General features: G+C 43.1%; 1 long non-coding RNA gene across 5 annotated transcripts; it reads right to left on the reverse strand.

Annotated features, from left to right (window-relative positions):
• Nucleotides 1-884: 884 nt before the first annotated feature.
• On the reverse strand, nt 885-17,139 carry LOC119538007. Of its 5 annotated transcripts, none has more exons than XR_005217499.1 (4): nt 16,999-17,059; nt 5,837-6,004; nt 2,367-2,507; nt 885-1,200 (listed from the first exon to the last, which is right to left on the reverse strand). It is a non-coding gene; the product is annotated as an uncharacterized LOC119538007 (long non-coding RNA). The 5 variants fall into 5 exon arrangements; XR_005217498.1 differs by having other exon boundaries at nt 886-1,200; nt 5,837-5,979; nt 17,007-17,139; XR_005217496.1 differs by having other exon boundaries at nt 886-1,200; nt 17,007-17,134.
• Nucleotides 17,140-21,143: the final 4,004 nt, after the last annotated feature.

A 21,143-nucleotide genomic window follows, 5' to 3' on the forward strand; every position in this document is an offset into this window, starting at 1 on the left:
AGCCCACAGGAAATATGCTAGAGGGTGGGGAGTTCAAATCAAATCCACAGAACATGCGAGATGTTGTGTTGCTAATGTGCTCAGACAAACAAGCTTGGGGTAGAGAGAAAGGACGATGATCACAAATGTACTGCAGCCAGGGTGTCAGGATGGTACTCCAGGAAGGAAGCCAGCAGAGCTAGAAGCCAATCTCCCATCTTAGAGATGAGGATACTGAGGCTCACAGACTTGTCCACAGTTATATAGTGAGTTGGAGGCAGAGCTAGGACGTGAACTCAGGCTCTTGAAGCACCTTGTGCCTTTTGACTTTTATATCTATTAACCCATTAGTTCCACAATAACTGTAGTGGGTAAGAGATGCCACCAAATGCCTGCAACACATACAAGAGAGTGGTTCCTCTTGCAGGGCCAGGAGATGGGGCCGAGTTTAGATACTGCAGCTCTACATGAGCATCAGAGCATGGGCTCCACGGGCCTGAGGAGAGGCCTCTGCTCTCACCGTGGATGTGAAGGAATACAGTTCACAGGACTTACCTACCTTTCTGCACCCCTTCACATTTTCCTTCTCCATCTGGCAAACTCTTATTCACTCTTCATGACCCATCTCACAAATTGTTGTCTTGTGAAGCCTCCTCTCACCCCTTTTCCAAACCAGCACCACCATCATACCTACTCAAGACATCAATCGGCTGGATCCCACTACATTGTAATGATTTGTGTGTCTATTTGTCTAGATGGAAAATTCTGCAAGGAAGCAAACCATATTCTTCCCTGTGTCTTCAAAGCCCAACCCAGAGCCAAGCACAGAGCAGGAAACTCTGGATGGATGGATGGATGGCAAGCAGGCAAATGAGGAAAGTATGAGATGGGAAATCACTTTATATCCCAGAACAGGGATGACATCCGTATATAAGAAGCCAAACACTGAGGACATCTATTTCCAAATCAAAGTCAAAAAACATAACCAAGGGTGTACATGCAAAGGCAGGTCGTATGTTGGCAATACCTATCAGCCTCCTGGTTTCCCCTGGAATCGGATGGATATCAGGTGTACATCTCTCAAGATGTAGTTCCATGGATGACCACCAGAATCGCCTGGAGAGTTAAAATGCAGCTGACTCCCAGGGGTGTAAATCTCCCTGGCAACACAGAATAAGATTCCCGGGGATGAATCTGGACCCAGCACCGTGGGACTGACGTCTTCTTGACCAAAAGGGGGATGCGAAATGAAACGAAATAAAGCTTCAGTGGCTGAGAGATTTCAAATGGAGTCGAGAGGTCACTCTGGTGGCCATTCTTACATACTATATAGATAACACTTTTTAGGTTTTAATGTATTGGAATAGCTAGAAGTAAATACCTGAAACTACCAAACTCCAAGATGATTGTATAACAATGTAGATTACAAGGGGTGACAGTGTGATTGTGAAAACCTTGTGGATCACACTCCCTTTATCCAGTGTATGGATGGATGAGTAGATAAATGGGGACAAAAACTAAATGAAAAATAGGGTGGGATGGGGGAGATGATTTGAATGTTCTTTTTTATTTTTATTTTTTATTCTTATTCTGATTCTTTCTGGTATAAGGAAAATGTGCAAAAACAGATGGGGGGGATGAATGCATAACTATATAATGGTACTGTGAACAATTGATTGTACACCATGGATGACTGTATGGTATGTGAATATATTTCAGTAAAACTGAATTTAATTAAAAAATAGATTGTGGTAATGAATGCACAACTATATGATGGTACTGTGAACAGCTGATTGTACACCATGGATGATTGTATGGTATGTGAATATATCTCAATAAAACTGAATTTTAAAAAAATGCAGCTTTCTGGGCCCTGCCTTCAGATACTTCAATTCAACGGGTCTGGGATGGAATCTGGGAATCTGAATTTTTATTCCACATCACCCAAGTGATTCTCATGTGCAGGAAAGTTTGACTACCACTCATTGAAAGGGAACGGCATACAGGGATGTGCCAGATTGCCTTTGCTGAATGGCCTGTCCAGAGGTACTGAGGAATTGACCCAAAGTCCTACAAATATTAAGTACAGAAGATGCATATAGAATCCTCAAACAATCAGGAGCCCAGAGGGACGGGAGAGGCTCAAAGTACTCCACCCCCCCACCCCAGCCAGCAAGACTGGCCCACTCCCTAAACAAATGGCCTTCCCCTACACCAAAGGCTGCAGTCAGTTGAGCCTGTATGCATATCCCACACCTCCAAAGCCCAAGGTGGCAGGATTTACTCCATGTTTACCAAGGCAGAGAAGCCAGCAGCTGTTTTCAGTGTCCGTTTTTATCTAAACAAAGCTCTCGCTCCCAAATAGGGGCTCTGCCAGCAAACATTACCAGATCTGGAACACTAGCCCCAGTTGTGTTCAGGCTGGAAAGGGCTCAAGGATGATGACAGGACCAGAAGTTCCAGGAAACGGCCAAACATCCTGGCAACCAGAGTGGGCAGGCAGCCCTCCCAGGCCAGCTGGTGAGCTCCTGGAAGGAAGAGAAAGGGCCCACTAAGAGGCAAGAGAAAAAACAGTGCCACCCAAACCCTTGCTTGTCCCTGTGGCCCAACAGTAGAACCTAAGCTGTCACCACCCTAGGCCTTCTGTCGAGTACCTACTTTGTGTCACGGGCTTCACAGAAGTGCCTTAACTGTTTTGGTTAATTCTCGTAAGTGCCTTTTGAATGTAATCCTCACAATAACCCCAGTAGACAAGTCATATCATTACGTCCATTTCACAAATAAGGAAACTGAGGTCCAAAAAGGTAAAGTGGCTTGCCCAATCCCAGAGCTGATCAGACAGTCTGAACTTGAATCCAGGTCTCCCTGCTTTTCCCAGGCTACCTTGCTGCCAGTGTGCTGTGTCCCATGCACACCCCAGCTCTGTGGCCTCCCTGTCTAATCTGCTCCTATAATCTGGAATGCCTTGCCCTTGACTGCCATGGAGCATATCCTTCTGGTTCTTCAGACCCACGTCACAGGCCACTTCCTTTCCCAAGCCTCCTGAATCCGATCTCCCATCAGAATAGAGAAATTAATTGCTGTGTTCCTATAGCACATTGCTTGGACTTGTATTGGGCCCCATTTTTATCTGCCTTGCGGTTGCTGATTTCCAATGCCACCCCCCCACCAGCATCCAATTCCCACCCCCACCCTCAACCCCAACACCAGCTTACCACACCCCTGTCCCCAGTGCCTAACTCAGAGTCTTTTTCCCTCCACAGGCTTTCAGGTTGTCCTGTTGATTAGCTACATAGGTCCAGGGCCTATGAATAGACTGAGTACTAAATAAACTGCATGTCCTGGCCAGGGGCTGCTAGTTATTACTGAGGGTGGGATGGTCTATTGGTCCAATGGAAGAGCACTGAATTCTAAGCTAAAAGACCTGGGTTTGAGACTTGGTTCTGACACTAATGCACATGTGTGTCATTGGCCAAGTCACCGAGCTTCTCTGGATCTCAGGTTCCATCTGTAGAATGGGTGGGTGGGTGGAAGAGATGATCTCTATGTCCATGATTCTGTCAAGCACTTAACTGTGCTTCCACTTAAATGGGGGCAGTCTACGTCAGGCATTTGTATGTTTTCATATGGTGGGCCTTCAGTGTGGCAGTGGGGTGTCTGACTGCAAACAGGGAGATGACTTTGCGTGGGCTAACTGAAGAGTGTCCAATGCAAGGAAAGTGGAACTGATTCAATACGCAATGGGGAGTGGATGCTGCTCCCTTGTGGGTTGGGACAGGAGAGTCAGATTGGGAACTCTCATCTGGCACAGGTATGGGGGATGACGAAAAGAAAACCTAGTCCCAAAACACCATTCAGGAGCCTGTTCATTGTAGGAAGCCTGGTTGTCATGAGACAAGAGTGGCAGCGGGAGTGAAGAAGGTTGAAATTTTGGAGACATTTCAAAAGAAAAATCTCCAGGACTTGGTGATGCCAGCATGGGGCAGGGAGGAAAAAAGAAAGCAAAGGTAGCTCAGAGGTTTGATCCTGGGGCTGTTGAGATATAGAGAGTGGGAGATCCAGTGACATATGTGGGAGAAAGAAGTCCATTGGGCCAGGGGTTTTTACCTCAAGCAGGTCCCTGTTCCACTCTGAGTCTGTTTTCTCATCAATGCAGTGGGGATAAAGGGTCCCGCTTACCCAATAGGGATGGCATGAAGCGTGCAAATACCTGGACATGAGCCTTAATAAATCCTAATGGCTGTGGGTTAGCAATCAATTTTTATTCCACAATGTAGTAATAATAGCTACCATTTATTTATCATCTGCCAGGTGCCAGGCACTGTGATAAGTAATTTGTTTATGCTCCTGATCTGATTTCTTTCTCACAATAATTCTTCAAGACTCCCTGCATTTTACAAACGGCAACACTGACAATCAGAGAAGCTAAACAACTTTCCCAGATCTCAGATCAGATAAGAAGCCATCACCTCCAACAGGCGTTTAGTAAGCACCAAACAGGTAGAGGGCACTGAATGGAAGACAAAGGGCTATAAAACATGTCTTGGGCCTTCAAGGCACCTCAATGCAGCTACAAGAGGCACAGGTATTTGAGCTATTTGTTCTGGAATTCTATTCTCTATGCCACGAATATTGATAGGCAGGGGACAAATATCTCCTGGCTTGACTCAAGTGAGTTTCTTGGAGAGCTGGGCTCTGGGAGAGGATGTCAAGCCCTGAGCCCATTGTTCAAGATCAGCTGCTGCACCCACCCCCCTGCCTTTTATCCAATTTTGCTGGGTGCTATTATTCAGCTCTGAGCCATCACCAGGAGCTGCAAAGCAGTCAATTACAGAAGTATAATCCCCTTCTTCATGAGAAGCTGATCTTCTAGGGTTGCGAGAAGATAAGATTTATGCCTCTTTCAATTCCTTTATTCTCTCATCAACATAGATTCATATTTCAGTTTCCTGCATTGGAAACAAAAAGGAAACCCACTCAGCCCACTGCTGCCCGAGAGAGATAAATTAGACTACACAAAGAACCAGTCCCATAAACTCAATCTCTTTCCTTTCCTTTCATGTTTGTGATTATAAACAGAGTCAAGGGCAGTTGAAATATATCCCTCTGCCTGCCTGCCTGCCTTATCCTACTCAAAGAGAGGCGACAAATGCAGTGATAACAACCCGTGTGGAAGCAGGGAAAGAGGAACACAGCCCCCATGGCCCAAAGCCAGCCTGCTGAGCAGATTAGATAGACAGACCTTTGTCATTCTCTGGTCATGAAATTGTTTCTAAATGCCACAGAGAGAAATTGGATACCACGCCACTGCAAATGCTTTCATTTTCTTGATGGCAACGTGTGCGATGCTATTTGCTCAAAAGAAAGGACCTAGCGATTTGGCGGGCTGGGCAATGTGGCTGTGCCAGGGCTGCTGAAGTGTGCAGAGGGGCCAGCAGACCAGACCACAGAACAAGGCCAGTTCTAGAACGCTAAGGAGCAGATCCCAGGCTGTTCTGAGAGAAAAGGCCCACTTACCAAGAGTTACCCCCCATGAAGTGACAGTGCCCTTCTGAAAAGGAATCAGGCTGGGTTTCTTCGATTGTTGTAGTCACTGTTCAGCCACTTGTATTGCTTTTTAGGGCTTCCTTGCAGTTACTATCTGGTAAAGAGTTCAACTGGCAGATGAGGAACAAGAGGACCACAGATGTGAACTAATTTGCCCAAGAAAACAGCAAATTTGTGGCAGAAATGGGAATAACAAAAATTTGGATTATAACAATTGATCAGGCACTTACCATCAAGTGCCAAGGCACCATGCTAAGCATCACCTTACCTCATCTTCAGCTAAGAAGCAAATATCATTCCCTCCACTTACCGGATGAGGAAACAGGCCTTGAGGAGGTAGTCACAGAGTTAGCGGCCATCTCCAGAGCCACAGTGCCAAAACACCATTCAGTGCGGCCTCCCAGGTATTCCTCTCTGGCATCCTGACCTTCCTCAGAGGCTTTTTTGCAACTTCTGATTGTGGGAGGGAAAAAAAAATCTAATTTTTGAAACATAATGAAGAAACAGAAGAAGGGAAAAGAAGAAATTGAATAAGAGAGCCAAGTTGGCCCGTGTATTAAAATGTCATCCCACAAGATGTAAGACAATGGTCTTTAATCGACTTTGAGATTCAATTATCCCTTTATATTTCCAGCGGACTCGTCATCTTCTAAATCATTTTTTCACTGTAAACACACCCTAATCACAAATATAATATAAAGTAAATCATGTTTGAAAGTCTTGGAGCTTCTGAGCCATCACTCTTCAAAGATGCGCACGACACAATTCACTCCCAAGGGAAGAAGGTTAATAAAAGCCTCGGGCACTGTCTCCAGCAGTTCAAGGCCTGGGACCTGCCACCTGGGCTTCTCATGGATGGCTAAGAAGTGCACCCTGATTCTGAGGCTGAATCGATCTTTTCCATTCTGGGACTTTTAAAGTGTGTCCCTGTCTCCCCACCAGCCACCCCTGTTCAAGCCCACAGAGGAAGGAGAGCAACTCCTCACTCTCTCTGAATCATCCCAGATTTTTTTTTTCTGGAAGTCTTTCCAAGTGCGACGACTCAGATGAAAGTCAACACACCGGATTTTCCTAACAGCTGCCAGGGGAAGGACACGCCCAGCCCAGTGCCGCTCTTCTAGGTGGTGGGCTTCCCAATGAGCAGGCACCAACCTTGCCAAGAGAGGCAACCCACCCAGCACAGGCCCTACTCATGGACAGGCTCCTCAGCCTCTCCTCATTCCATTCCTCGTGAGTAGTTGTTTTTTCTAATGTTCCTTTTTTTTTTTTTGTTACAAAAGTAATGCATGTTCATTGTAACAGGTTTCTTGGTAGAGCTGTATAAAGTAAAATCTTCCTCATTCTCCTCTACTGTCCTCCTCTTTCCCGATTTCACACTCCTGAGTGAACCAGGGTTACCAAAAGTTTGAAGTGTGTCCTTCCATACATTTCTTTCTGCTCATGTAGATATTAAAGTTTCCTCTAAACCCAAATTTTGCCTGTTTTTTTTTTAACAAATATGGGATCACAACCCCTATATCTTAAAAAAATATCATGGGCATCCTTTCAGGACAGTATCAAGAAGTCTGACTCTGTAATGTCCCATGCGTGATATTAGATGGTACGACTACACCCTAACTTTCCAAGCTTTTCTACATGCCTTGACCCTCCGAGATAATTACGGCATACTCTAGCTGACCCCTCTTATCCACAAACATGGGTTTCCTTCTATTTATAAATGTCCATCTGGGGGCAAGGCTCCTCCCCAGTTGACCCAGCCTTGGGGAGGGGTCTCCTTATGCATACGATGCTCCCCAAGGCAGTTCCTGCCCAAGGTGGCCCTGGCCTCTCAGGACCAGACCTAGGCCTGTGAGCACCACTACAGGCTTAGGAAAGCAGGTTTCACTGCCATGAAATCTAGACTTCCTTCTGGCAATGAAAAAAACATAAGGCACAACTAAACCCTCAAGACATCATAAACAGGCATGCAAAAAATACTACACATAATTCTGGGCATAAACCCAACACCCGCCAGAAAGACTTAAGAAAACAATACTTGAAAACACAAAAAGATGTTATTTACCCAAGAAAGGTTTTTATAATGCCTTTGCTACAGTTTATTAGAGAGGGGGGAGGCCTGAAGAGGAGATAGGCTACAGAAGATTTCTGTGCTCATTTAAACTGAATGCTAAAACACTTTGAGTCTGAAACGTTGCAAAACTGGAATTAAATTCTTCAAGGCAAACTGCTTTTCTAGAGCTCTTTTATGGAAGTCACAATTGAGCAGTTTTAGAAACCAAAATGAAATCTCACAAAATATATTAAGAGTTGTATCCTTTAGAACTAGTTATTTTACTGCTGGGCTCTGTCCTAAAGAAATAATCAGCAACGCCAGCAAAGCGTCATGGATATGGATGTTTATCCCCACATTACTTATAATTCTGAAAAATAGAAAACAAGCTAAATGGTCTACATCAGGGCAATGTACAGTATACAACTATTAAAAAAGATAGCCACAAAGTACTAAATATCAAAATTAAATGCTCGGGTTATGATGTTGAGTAAAAAAAGAGAGCTACAAAATTGCGTATCAAAACTATGTAAAACTACACAAAGACACTGGAAGAAAATACACCAAAATATTAAACATGGTTATCTCTGGGTGATAGAACTGTGTGTAATTCTTCTTCTTCTCTTTTAATTTTCTGTAATTAAAATTTTTTCTTTCTTTCTTTGTTTTTAATGAATAGCCCCAGTTCTCTGCACTTGGCCCAGCATCAGTTGTTACTGGCCTCAGTACATCCATACAGGAGAAAGGAGGGGAGAGGAGATGGTTACTACTTTTTACTGTGTGAAATTGTATTTATGGTAACATATATCACATAAAATTTCTCATTTCAATCATCTTTAAGTGTACAATGCAGTGCCATTAATTACATTCTCAATGTTATGCTAGCATCACTACCATCTAATACCAAAATTTTTTTCTATTAAGTTATGAGAAAAAAAGTAATTAACATTTATTGGGCATCTATAGGTGTCAGGAAACTTTACTTCCTCTCCAACTCTGCATTTTATTAATTTTTTATTATTTTATTTATTTCATTATGTTTACAAACGTTCCCCCTTCTCCTCTCCCTCATCTCCTCCCCCTCCCCGATACCTCTAATATGCTATCTTTGCAAATTTGCTATTTCTGTTAAGGGATATCATACAATTTTGGTCCTGATGTGTCTTATTTCACTGAGCCTGTTTTCAACATTCTTTCATGTTGCAACATGTCTCATAACTTCATTTTTTCTTGTAGCTGACTAATACTCCATTGTGGGTATGTACCACATTTTGTTTATCCATTCATTTACTAATGGATAAAAATTTTCTAAAATGAACCTGTATTACTTTTATAGTGGAGTATATTAAGTATTAAACCATATACAAAAGTTAGAACTGATTCTACTGACTTTATTTTAGGATTATGAAATAGTGTGCATGAGAACAAATGGGCATGAATAAAGCTAAGGGTTTTCTGGGTGTGTGGGTGGGTGACAAAAAAAAATCCCCTCAGGGTGTGGGCCATATTATGCAAAACCTTCTACAGAACAATTAGCACAAAAAGCTTAATAACAATACCAAAGAGATGACACCTTCAATCCATTCAGTGTTTACTATGCACCTACTACATGCCAGGCAAATGACTAACTTCGATTTCCAGTTTATTGAAAAAAAAAATTTGCTTTGTCTCCACTGTCATATATGACTCGTAGCACACTGATCACTCAATTTTCTTTCTATTGTTCTCAAGAGGCAAAAAAAAAAAAAAAAAAAAAAAAAAAAGAAAAGAAAAGAAAATGAACAAGTTGAGATTTGTGATGAATATCAAGAAAGAACATATTGGAAGTTACCCCAGGGCCTTTGATTGCCTCTAGAGAGGGTAGAGCCAGCTGTAGGATAAGATGCAGCCAGGAAATTATCAAATTAAGGCTTCCTACTTCTCCTGCTTGTTCTGAAAGTACTTGACTGAACAGGTACTCTACGTAGGGCCAGTAAACAGTCATTAATCTATTCATTCCACAAATACTTACTGAATACCTAATATAGGCCTGCACTACTCTAGGAGCTGTGGTAATGCAATGGCTCAAACAAAATCCTTTTAGTCATGGTGCTTATATTTGAATGCAGGGTCAGGCAACGAGCAAACAAAAAATATAAACTAATATCAGTTGGGTTGTGATCAACTGCTATAGGAAAAAAAAAAAGACTAAGGAAAGAGAGTGGTAGCAGACTCTTTTCTGGATAGAGTATTAAGAAAAGTCCTCCCTAAGGATGTGACATTTGAGCAGAAGCCTGAATAAAGTGAGTGAGTGATATGAGTATCTGGAATAGTGTTCCATGTTGAAAGGACAAGTGCAAAGGCCCTGAGGTAGGAACCCAGCAAGACATCCAATCTGGCTGGAGAACTGTGAGTAAGGAGGAGAGAAAACAAAAATGAAGTCAGAGATGTAGCCAGGAGCCAGATCATGTAAGGTCTTTTAGGCCATAACAAAGACTTCAGATTTTATTCCAAGAGTGATAAGGAGCCACTGGACTATTTAGAGCAGGGGATCTGATTTAGTTTTAAAGATCAGTCTGGCTACAAAGTTGGGGATAAAGAGCATAAACAATTCAATTTAGGAAGCTGTTGCAGAATTTCAGTGAAAAGAAGATGGTGGAGATGGTAGAAATCAAGACAAATTTTGAAGATACAGTACATAGGATTGGAATGGAATGAATATGAGCCAAGAGCTAAAAAAAAAAGGGGGGTGGGGTGGGGGCGGGGTTAAGGAACATTCCAAGGGCTTTAGCATGAGAAACTGAGTGAATGATGGTGCTATTTGATGATATGGGGAACACTGTGGGAAGAGAAGGTTTTTGTATGGGGGGACACAGTAGACCTTGGGGGTACTCAGCCCATATCCTTCAGGCCTTACATCACTGAGGCCTTCCAGTGTATACTGAGTAACTTCCAACTGCCAACATTTGCATTCCTTTGCTTCAGAAATTTTCCCTCAAGCTGCAGAAAACCAGTCTGCCTGTGAGCCCAGCACACCAAATGGGAACAAACTTCAATCAGTGACACTGAGACTTCGGTGTAAAAATGCCCCAGCTCCTTCCCGAGTGGGGGTGGGAAACATTGGCTAACTCTGTGGTATGCATGCTACCAATTTTCTACCGAAGGTTCCAGCAACTTCCAAATAAATTACTTACATTTGAATCCTTGCCTCAGGGTCTGACCTGGGGGAGCCCAAACTAAGATGGGAAAATGAAGAACATCTTCTAATTCCATATAACCAACTGCTAATCTCATCTTTCGGTCATTCTTTTCACTGCCTTTTTCAGAACAATAGTGGCAGTCACGATAATCAGTGAAACTCAGTTAAATATGGTAGGAACAAAATGGGGTCTTTTGAATACACCAGATTGCCAACTGATCTCCCCTCCTAATTCCTAGGCCTGCTGTGCCAGTTTGAATGTATTGTGTCCCCCAAACACCATTATCTTTGATGTAGTCTTGTGGGGCAGATGGTTTGGTGCTGATTAGATTTGCTTGGAATGTGCCCCACCCAGCTGTGGGTGATGACTCTGATGAGATGTTCCCATGGAGGCATGGCCCCACCCATTTAGGATGGGCCTTGATCAGTGGAGCCATATAAATGAGCTGACTCAAAGAGATGGAACTCAGTGCAGCTGTGAGTGATGTTTTGAAGAGGTGCAAGCTTGCTAGAGAGGAACGTCCTGGGAGAAAGCCATTTTGAAACCAGAACTTTGGAGCAGACGCCAGCCGCATGCCTTCCCAGCTAGCGGAGGTTTTCCGGACGCCATTGGCCATCCTCCAGTGAAGGTGCCCGATTGCTGATGTGTTGCCTTGGACACTTTGTGGCCTTAAGACTGTAACTGTGTAGCCAAATGGACCTGCTTTTTGCAGAAGCCAGTCCATCTCTGGTGTTTTGCATTCCGCAGCATTAGCAAACTAGAACACCTGCTAATAATCAGTTTTCCTTTTCTTTTCCAACCACTAAGTGCAGCTACCCAACCCCACTTTTACATTTTCAGATCTAACAAGGAAGAGACAACGATCCAAGAGGAACTTGGGAGTGGTCAATATGGAAGGCTGAAGGACCTTTTCTGTTCCCGTCTTCACTGAACAACTTAGCATGCCCTGAGACATGAAGGCCACAAGCTGTATGCATCAGCAGCAAGTGATATTTATTAAGCACTGGCTGTATGAAGAACTAAACTCTCTCATCATAAACCAGGGGGCAAAGAGACCTGACTCACCATATGCCATATCTCTTAGGGATGCACACTTGTTTACAGAGTAGCATTTTTTATGTCACAAATGATTCAGAATCATCACTTCCCATTTTCCTTCTTTTGACATGGATTGACTGTGAGAGGGACTAAAAAAGAAAAGCAAAACTGCACAGAGATCTTTTAGTTTAAGCAAAAAGCACATGGTACAAGTGAATTGCTGTCAACATCCACCAGGCACTATGTAAACATGATCATCCTCACAAATGAGAAGAATCAAAAGATAACAGGTGCAGTCACATCGGCAAAGAGTGGGGAGCAGAGACGGGCGGCTGGAACCTGTACCCCTGCCATATCCAGGGGTACTGAAGACAGCACAGGTTTTGCAATCAGTTGGATCTGGGATCAAACTCCAGTATAGCCAGGTACTAGCTGGTGACTTTGGCCATGTTACTTAATCTCTTTGAGCCTTGGTTTCCTCATGTGCAAAGTGGAGATAATATGCCCACATCACAGGGTGGCTGAAATGAATAATTAGCACCCAGCCAGCAACAAGCAGGGGAAGCATTTCACCAATATGGGTTCCCTTCTCTGCTCAACTATTTGCAGCTGAAGGCAACCTGGCAAGCCCTCCCTCACTCATTAAAGCCTGAGAAAAACTAGGGCCATGATTCTTAAGACACAGGGAATTGCTGCTAAAAAAAAAAAGGATGACATCCACGAGGGAAGGTTCTTCCCAGGACTTTCTGTGCCTCTTCCAAAGTTCTCCTTGCTGCAGAATGTGAGCTTCTTGAAACTAGGGACTGTGTCTTATGTCTCTGTACCCTTAGCACTCTTTGCAGTACTTGACACATAGTAGGCAAGCAAGAAGCATGCTGTCTGGAAAGAGCACAAGCTTTGACAGACAGGCATGGTTTCAAACCCCACTTCTGCCACTTGGCCTTTGGGCAACTTCTCTGAGCCACAGGATTCTTATCTATAGAATGGCTGATAATATCTACTCTAAAGGGTTGTTGTGAGGATGAACTGAGGCAACAGATGTAAGGAGACTACTGCAGTGCCTGGCACATTGCAGGCACTCAAAAAAATTATTAATAAACATTTGCTGAATCAACTCATGGATAAAAACATTCCATTTAACAACATACACACACACACAAAAATGCCACATTACATGTTTCTTTATGTCTATCAAGACTGAGCTACAGCTATTTCTTACAATGACAAAGATGTCTTCCAGCTCTGACTTTGTGCAGCATAATCGCAGCAAGCTCTGGTCTATACTTGCGATCTATACTGTGAGCAAATCGCATTGACTCCCCTCCCCACCTCCATCCCAACATATTTATATAAGGAAAACCATGCCAAAGGAGTCTCACAGCACCTCTTCCAAGATATATTTTAATTAAAAATGGAAAAACAGTTGCCTTGCAGTGGAGAAACCCAACAGACAGTACCTTATCCAAGTGATCAAGGTTAGTGTCACTGGTAATAAGAGATACTGACATTGTGTACCTCCTAATATGATGTGTTGAGAAGGCACACCGCTTCTGGGTGTTCTTGCAACAACTGCAAATCTAATCATGATGTCTCCCTATCCAATCAGGAGAAAACATCAGACAAATTGAGGGATGGTCTACAAAATAACTGACCAAGACTTTTCAAAAGTGTCAAGATCATAAAAGACAAGGAAAGACTGAAGAATTGTCACTGATTAGAAGAGGCTAAGTAGAATGAAAACTAAAGGCAATGCGGGACCCTGGATTGGATTTGAATAAGGTTTGACTAAGGTTTGGTCTTAAAAAAGAAATTGTTGAAGGCAGCCTGAAAGGGGAAAAAGAATGACAAAGGGCCAACTGAGGGGTTACACAGAAGGCAAGAAGGGTTATCCCAGGAATCTAACTGGCCAATTGTGGGTGAGGACAATTTATGAAAGTATTAAAATCTAAACTTTGGGACTTTTTTCTCCTAACATAAGCACCAATGGTAAACTCAATTCCTCTCCCTCATCCAGCCCCTCAAATACAACCAGAGTGAGAAAATAAATCTGAGCCACTTCCTCAGGGTTTTCCACCAGCATAATTTGTTCCTGACATTTTCTTCAGTTATCAATATCAATACTCAGTGGCATAATACAGTCAAGCACTGTTTAAACAAAATATGCCATAAGCAGAATAGCCAATTTGAGATGTAGCCTAGGTTCCTTGCTTCTCAGGGAGGGGGAGAAGCCCTGGAATCTAAGTAAGGCTTTCACTTTATATTTGAGGAAAACTAGGGCCCAAGGATGGGAAATTTCTCAGGCTCACACCTTGTAGTGGTTTACAGAACCACTGCAAGCCACAGTACTGCCTTCTCCAGGCTGCCAGCATTCACTGTAGCCACAGGTGTGCTGACCAAGAATATTACATAGCAGTAGACACTGGGCCCCACCTAGACCTCTGAATCAGACTGGCAAACTGGTCATTTATACCAGGAAAAGTTTTCTAGAAGACTTAGGTACACAGCAAGCATTAGGAGCCATTACTCTTCAAGTTGGATTGTGTGTTTGTGTGTGTGTGTATAGGCACAAGCTTAGGTAAGTTTTAAGATTTCTAGAAGGCATCTATAGGGTTATACAAATCATTTCCATTTTCCTTCACTGTCCTCTGGTTCCTCACTTGTATTTCTCCTGCCAATCTCCACTCTCTGCCCTTGCCCACATCTCATGCATCAGGATCCACTCTATGTAGTATTTGACCCCCTGACCCTTCCCAGCCTTTCTGTTTCAATGCATCTGAGAAGAGGTAGCCTTGGTGACAACAGAATCCATTCATTCATGCATTCATTCACTCAGGCAAGGCAACTATTTGGGGCCCTCGGAATACAGCAACACACAAGGCAGGTAAGATCTTTAGTCCTATGGAGCTTAAAGATTAGTGGGGGGAGACAATCAATAAACAAAGTAAGAAAGATACAGAAGATATAGGAAAATAGCAGTAGGATGAGTGCTGTAATGAAACTGAACCAGGATGATATGATAGAGACTAGCGGGGGGTTGGGGGGGAGGCTTTAGTTTGTGTGGTCAAGGAAGGGCCTATTTGAAGAGGTAACATTTAAACTTGGACCTAAACAAGAGAGAACTTAGGCCTAAACAAGGGAGGGGAATTGCCTTCAAGTGCCTGGGGAAAAGAGTTTGCATGGGCAAAGGTAATAGCTAGTACAAAGGCCCTAAGACAGGAGCAAGCCTGGTACATTGAAGAGAAAAAGACAGTGTGCTGGATCCCAGCAAGTGGAGGGGTAGAGAGTGGTTCCATATAAGGCCAGATCACGTTTGCCTTATAGGCCACAGTAACCAGTGTGGGAAGACACTGGATGGTTCCAGACAAAAGAGTGACATAGAATCTAACTCATGTTTTAAACAAACATTCTGGTTGCTGTGTGGAGAATGGATTGGGGAGGGTAGGTGGGGGAGTGTATCACACAATTAGAAGCAAGAGGATAAGATTAAGAGGGTGGGACAGTTAACCAGGTAAAGGATAATGGTGGCCTGGGTTAGGGCAGTGGAGGATGGATTTAGGATATGCTCTGAAAGAAAAGCTGATAGGACTTGTAGGTGGACAAGCCGTGAGGAATGAAGGAAAAGGGGGATCAGGATTGTTCTCAGGTTTTTGCTTTGAGCATACTGCTATGTGTGCTTGCCGAAACAAGGAATTCTGGGAAAGAAGGCGGTTGGGGATGGGAATTAAAGAGTTTTATTTTAGACATGTTAAGTTTGAGATACCTAGACTGAAGCCCCGATCTCACATTTCATGTTTCACCAGACAAAGGACTATGAGATCCCAGACTCTCCCTTCCTTTTCAATTTCCTGTTAAGCAGGGATAAAGAGAAAGATAACTGAATAAAATATTCAGTCTTTTGTAAAACACTCTTATGTTCAGAGGTTTGGTAGGAGAGCCACATCCCCTAAGCAGGAATAAGTAGCCAATCAATCACCATGTCACACCAAGCAATTGTTCAGGGGGCAAACTAATTAAAAATTTAATCCCATGATTTTCATCTTAATCTCTTTTTCCCATTAGCTTTGATCAATGCCCACAAGTACAATTTGGCAGAACTTTTCATTTAGATAAATGACTGAATGGGGTACCTAATTAGTCTGTTTGTTATGAACCAGTTGATAACTGGAATTTATATGCTAATTACTAAAAACCACAGGCTAATTTTTAAAGCATTTTAGTAGTACCAAAGCTGTGTTCCTGTTATCAAATGAAATGCCCTTTCTACGTTACACTCACACATTCCAACCTGTTACGTTTTACTTTCAGAACTCAAGTTGCAGTTGGGGAATGTCTGCACATTTCCACCCTTAACCAGACCCATAACACAAGCTATAGTGAAAGTTGTACCAAATTAGAAGATTCCATGGACTTCTCAGCTATCCGAGGGTTTCTGCCGCACCCCGCAAGAAAAAAAGAAATCACTCTAGAAACTACACAAAACAACTAAGCAAAACTGAATGTTAGGGCTGGTTTGAAGAAGGGTGACTTTTAAGCCCGTTCCAATGCCAAGGTGCTTGCTGAAAAAGATCATAGCTCTGCTCACTAGGTCCGTGTCAGGACATATCCGTTTGGTGAACTATCCTGTCATCAGTGGCAAAATTTCTATTGCTTTCACGTCCCACAGCACATCTTTGGATGGCAAAATCCTTAATTTGTTTCCTTCAAGTAGAAACGGACCACAGAAGTCTTTGTTTTAAAACTCAGTGGCTATGGATTCCTACCGTCTTTTCAGTCCCTTTAACAGTGCTTTCCCTACTTGAGTTCTCAATGCCATTTCAATAAACGGGTGAGAAGACTTTAGAAGGTGCCTGAGCTCAATGAAAACCAATAAAGACGCCTCCTCATGCGGGCATGGCTTCAGAAACAGGAGAAAAGGTTCTTAAACAGTAGGTACGATGGTTGGGCCCAGTTTAATAGATAAACCTGAAAAAGGAGTTAGAAACTGATATTCAGGACGTAGAGGCCCTATGTACACATAAGAATGATGACGTCAACGACCGGGCTACCAAGTATCATTGCCTTTGCCCACAGACTGTATCTGCCACCTCCAGCAGATACTAACCGGGTTCTCAAGTGGGTTTTCAGGATAAATCTACCTGATATCCCTCTGGTGCTGCCCGCTCCTCCCCCTAGGGTATCCCGACAGGACGACTCCTCCCTTCGGACCCTCTCACCGACAAGCCTCTAGCGGCAGAGCCTCGGAGCCGCTCTGTCAGGCAACCGTGGGGCAGCGAGCAAGAGTAGGAAACAAGAAAGAGGCGAAGAAGGCAGATAAATTCTTAACTTCTAAGAGACTCCCGGGCAACCGGAGGGGAAATGACGTAATGCGTACCGGAAGCGGGGGTCTGGCGCGGGTCGACGTCGTCGCCATGCTATGTGTGGCGGCCGACTTTTCGGCCTGCCGCTGCTGAATTCCGGTCACCCAGCAGAGAGAGTGAACGCTCTCTCCTGCTCTGTCTGTCCGACACTCTACGCCCTTCACTAAATGAGTGTTTATTGGGGCCTCACAGTGTGCCAGGCACTGTGTTGTGTCCCGGGACCCAATGAACAGGACCGACGGGGCGCTTTCCTCGGACGCTCAAACCTCCTAGCGCGACGGACCTTTAAGGTCGACTGGACACGGAGGGTTGGAAGCAACAGGCCTTAGCAGCGGGGAGCACGTGGGCCCGGCTGGTCTGGGGCATCTGCAGAAGCTCATTTGCCTCTATTTACATGGGTTATGGCCCAGGCCGTGGAGAATAGAAGAGGGATGGTTGGAGAGATAATTGGGAAGTAGGTGGTGGTGAATTGAGGGTGTGAGAAGTGAGGAGTTGGGGGTGACCACCATGCTTCTGGGCTGAGCTGGATGAATGTTGGAGTACAGCATACTGGAAGGGAACACAGGAGGAGAAACAGATTCGTGGGAACAGTTTGGTTTTGGACATGTTGAGCCTGCGGGATCTTCTGGAGAAGGTCCTTGGACGTGCCTATTTGGATCTTTTAGAGTAGAGACATGAGCTGGAGGTCTGCATGTTAAGAGTCAAGCGGATGGGAATGGGGCAGGGGCATGGATGAGATTGTGTAGGAGAGAGAGTATTATCTGGGAAAGAGGCCCAGAACAGAACCCCAAGAGCTCCTCCATTTAAAGGAGAAGGAGGAGCAGGCAGCCATAGGAGAAAAACCAGAAGAATGTGGCATTGCAGGGAAACAAGGAAAACACACTCCAGGGAGAGGTAGTCAACTGAATCAATTTTGTTGCAAAGTCAATGAGGTGAAGACTGAGAAATGTCATGACTATACATGCATTGCTACTAGCTAGAACATGTTCATTGGAATGGTGGGAGAATGCCTGCTTGGGGTGAGTTGAAGAAATAAAGTGGATGTGATGGTGAGAAAATGGAGACAAATGAGCATAGATAAGCCTTCCGAGAAGTTGCCTGTGAAGAAATGAGAAGGATACTGGAGGGCAGATGTTAGTATTTTTTAATTACTTAAAAAAAATTTTTTTAAGATTGGAAAGACATAAGCTAGTTTAAATATTGATGTAAAGGAACCAGAGATTTTCTGTGATCATTCCATGGCCAAACTGACTGAAGCCCAAGGCAGTAGTTTATGGGGACAATTCTTAAGAAGGCAAGAGAGGAGGGAGTGTAGAGCACAGCTGGAGGAGCTGACCGCAGCATTAACCCTGGCAAAGGAAGGTAGGATAGGGGCAGGTGCAGATAGATTTGTAGGCTTGGCATCTTTGAGCACATTGTGCATTACACAAATCTAGGGGATACCACTGACCACAAAGTCCTAATTTTGAATAGTAACCCCAACTTTTTCCTGGTAGATGGCAGTAAAAAAGCCTTGAGGAAGGGTTGCCTCTTTCTAATTCACACAAAGTGGCCACAGCAGCTGCGAGTGGAGCAGATTTGTTGCTGGGAAGTTAAGATACTTCCTGTCTCATGGTTCTGTTGGCAATAGGAGGTGAGGTCATTGAAAGAGGAGGATGGAATCTGAGAGGTTTGAGAACCGTGGAGAAACTATACGTAGTTGTTGAGTGGGAAAAAGGGTGGAAGAACAAACAGATTTTTGTCATGTAGATCCCAGGATAATGATCTTGCAGTAACTTTAAGATGTCTGAAAAACCAGGGAAATCCAAGGAAATAAGGCAATGGTCTCCCTTACAGTAGGGTCAGGAGAGAGTACATGGGACTGTAGACTATGAACAACCAGAGCCTGAAACCCTGTAGCCCATTGGTCCTGGAGCCCACACCCAGCTCCCAGTTTACCATGTTGTATCATTACCCTACTTGACCCATTTTTAAACTGTCTTCTTGTCACTGGGAATTTAGTAAGTTCTATCTTAACATGAAATCCTCAATAGTTGTAATTGTACAAATCTTTTTAATACTGGACAAAGATGGTGGGTTCTCTGCCTGATACTCTCAAATGACCAATTCCTGAGACACCAGGGTTTCAAAGAGAGAAAGAGTTTATTGTTAGGCATGAAGCAGGAGATCAGATAGCCTGTGGACCTAAAAATCTGTCTCCCTAAACTGCAGTATTTCTGACAGTTTTATAGTATCAAAATTTATAGTATCAAAATTTATAGTATCAAAATGGACAGGTTTTAGGGTAATTAGCGCAATGGCTCGAGATGATGAGGTTAGAGAGGTTATTGAGCATACACAGATTGATTACATGCTTAGTCACAATGTATGTAAGAAAATGGCAGCCTTGATATGATAATGGGTGTGATTTTTAGTATTATAATGAGGTGTAGGTCAGTTATAGATTAAAGTTTAAGCTCCTACACATGTCATTTTGGTTAGATCCTGCTTCATCTATCAAGGTAGCCTTGGAATTGGGGTGGGTTACTTCTGGGCTGACTCACAGCCCTTCATAAATAAACATTAGGGCCATCTTTAGTGATCATAAGACTCTAAAGTTGAAAAACAGAATAACGGGGTGTAAGTGAGGGTCAGTCACTAGGTTTTTACAATTACAAGATAAAGACTATATTGTTACACAATCGTTATCAGAGATCAAGGCAGCTGGATTACAGTTCAGAGATTTCTGGTACTGTATTTCCCTATGTCTATTTTAATATACCAGAAAGCAAAAAGGGATATCTAGATAATGATTCAGTAATCATCATCATCTCCTAAATCCTAACTTCTCAATTACATTTTAGTGCTCTATGGTGCACTAAGTCCATAGAAGAACTCACCCAAGACCAAGAGTTTCTATCAGGTTCTTGAGCCCACATGAACCCTACAGATTGAGGCCTTGGAATCTGAATTTTAACAAATATCCCAGGTACAGGCATACCTCAGAGATATTGCAGGTTCAGTTCCAGACCACCACAATAAAGCAAATTTTGCACTAAAGTAAGTCACGAATTTTGGGGTTTCCCAATGCATATAAAGTCTGTTAAGTGTGCAACTACATTATGTCTAAAACACAATGTACATACCTTAATTTAAAAATAGTTTATTGCTAAAAAATGCCAACCATCATCTGAACCATCAGCAAGTCATAATCCTTTTGTTGGTGGAGGGTCTTGCCTTGATGTTTATGGCTGTTGACTGAGCAGGGGGGTTGTTGAAGACTGGGTGGCTGTGGCAATTTCTTAAAATAAGAATGAAGAAGTTTGCCACACTGATTTACTCTCCCTTTCTCTTGAGCACATAGAGGCCATTATAGAGCTAATAATCGGCCTAATTTCAATATTGTGTCTCAGAGAATAGGGAGGCCTGAGGAGAGGGAGAGAAATAGGGAATAGCTGGTTGGTGGAGCAGTCAGAACACAACATTTATCAAGTAGGTTTGCCATCTTATATGGGCATGGTTCATGGAGCCTCAAAACAATTACAATAGTAACATCAAAAAGATCACAGATCAACATAACAGATTTAATAATAAAAAATTAAAAAGTTTGAAATGTGAGAACTACCAAAATGTGACAGAGAAACAAAGTGAGCTCATGCTGTTGGAAAAAAATGGTGCCTATAGACTTCCTCGATACAGAGTTGCCATGAACCTTCAATTTGTAAAAAGTGCCGTATCTGTGAAGCATAATAAAGCAAAGTATGCTTGTATTTGCAAAACTATATACACATAGGTAATGGAAAGAATTAGTGACTCTAGAAATAGACCGCATGTCTTTGGTGAATTGATAAAGATTGCAAGATAATTCAATGGGAGGAAGGTATAATGTTTAACAAAAGGCATTAGAACAATTGGATAACCATACAAAAAGAAAGAAAAAAAACCTTGAATCTTATCAGCCATATAGAAAACTTAATTCAAAATGGATCGTAGACCAAAATATAAGAGCTAAAA

This window comes from Choloepus didactylus, chromosome 6, assembly GCF_015220235.1.
Source record: "Choloepus didactylus isolate mChoDid1 chromosome 6, mChoDid1.pri, whole genome shotgun sequence".
Classification (NCBI taxonomy): domain Eukaryota; kingdom Metazoa; phylum Chordata; class Mammalia; order Pilosa; family Megalonychidae; genus Choloepus; species Choloepus didactylus.